Raw genomic sequence first — 1,743 nt, 5'->3', positions numbered from 1 at the left:
CATTTTCCTTCAAATATCATGATTTCATCTCTGTTCACAGTTGTATACAATCCCATTGTGTATATGTACCACACTCTCTTTACACACCCGTCTGTTGGTGAACATCTAAGCTAGCCTCACTTCCTGCCTAGCCACTGTAAATAGTGTGCCAGCAAACACATACGTGCAAGTATTTCTGTGATGTGCTGCCTTCAGTTCCTTTGAGTGTACACACGGAATGCTAGCATGGTGGCTCTATTTTTAGGTTTGTGAGGATTGATTTCCATAGCGGCTACAAGAGTTTGCGCTCTTGTCATCAGGGCAAAAGAGTTCCTCCTCTCCCACATCCTCACAGTATCTGTCCTCGTTTGTTTTCTTGATGATAGCCATTCCAATTTGAGTGACATGAGACGTAGTCTGATACCTTGTTCGTGGGGCAATACTTGATTAAATAGTTTTGCAGCATAATAAGGCCAAATCTGGGGATGCTCATGCACATAGAAAGTACTTAGTAACTGTCATTATTGTAGTTGGTGTCATTATTAATTACAGTATGTGCTCGTTTGTTATTATTGACTTGTACTTGAGAGTGGAAGTGTACACAGCAAGCATTAGGGAATAGCGGGGCGGTGGTGGCGCACGCCTTTAATGCCAGCACTCTCAAGGCAGAGGCAGGCAGATTGCTGCGAATTCGAGGCCAGCCTGGTCTACAAAGTGAATCCAGGACAGCCAGGGCTACACAGAGAGACCCTGTCTTGAAAAAACAAACAAACAAACAAACAAAAGAAGAATGCCTGAGGAGAGCTTGCTGGCTGCTCAGACAGCTTTGCACATGCTGGCATTTTTCTGAGTTAACTCAGTACTGTCCAGGCTCCAAGTCTTCGCAGGAAACTCCATCAATATCTCAGAACTGATCAGAATCTGTGATCACTCTCCACTTCATCAGAAACGTCATCGGCTACCATGAAATTGGCTACTCGTCCTGCAGATATGTATTAAGCTTCAATGAAAGGCAGGGCACCATTCCAGGTGTGGGGTCCAGGGGTAGAAGGGAGCACATGGGCCTTTCACCATCACTGAGGCAGAGGTCAGGGGAAGATGAGCAATACTCAGTAAATATCTATAGCAGGTAATGAGGTACTGTGAGAGGAGACCAAGCAAAATTAAGGAGTAGAGGCACGCCCGAGGCAAGAAACACACTTTGGTTATGTTGTTCAGGTCAGATATGGCAACTGCAGTGTCTCTACCGTGACATTTTCTCCCTATCCACAGTCAGGGTGGGGGGTTATCAACAGAAGGCTTCCTGGAAACATGGCCCTGCCAGAGAGAAGCGGATGAGCGAGTCAAGAGCCCAGCAACAGTCTATCTGCTCCTCTCTGTAATGCGGTTCCTTCTGCTGGCTCTTGAATCCCATGGTCTGGCTAACAGAACCCAGTCAGAACTCAGCTGGTATGGACAGGCTATATCCTTCTGTGACTCTCACGTTTCAACAGGCCCCCTACCCCGCATTCTTAATTTCTTAATAAGGTATAAACCTTCATTTGATTATTCACTTAGGTACTGACAACTTCTATGTGGCAAATTGGATGACCTCAGTGTGGACTTCATACTTTGGCCTGAGGAAGTAACCTCATTTTTCCCTTTTCTAGAGCTACCCTCTCCCCTCTCCTTTATCAGTTAAGGCTGCAGCTCTTCAGGTTGTCACTCCATCCTCTCTGTCAAGTTCCCCAAAGCGCTTGTCACTTATTATGACTTCCTGACACT

Source organism: Acomys russatus, chromosome 6, assembly GCF_903995435.1.
Source record: "Acomys russatus chromosome 6, mAcoRus1.1, whole genome shotgun sequence".
Taxonomy (NCBI): Eukaryota; Metazoa; Chordata; class Mammalia; order Rodentia; family Muridae; genus Acomys; species Acomys russatus.
This window is presented reverse-complemented; position numbering follows the sequence as displayed.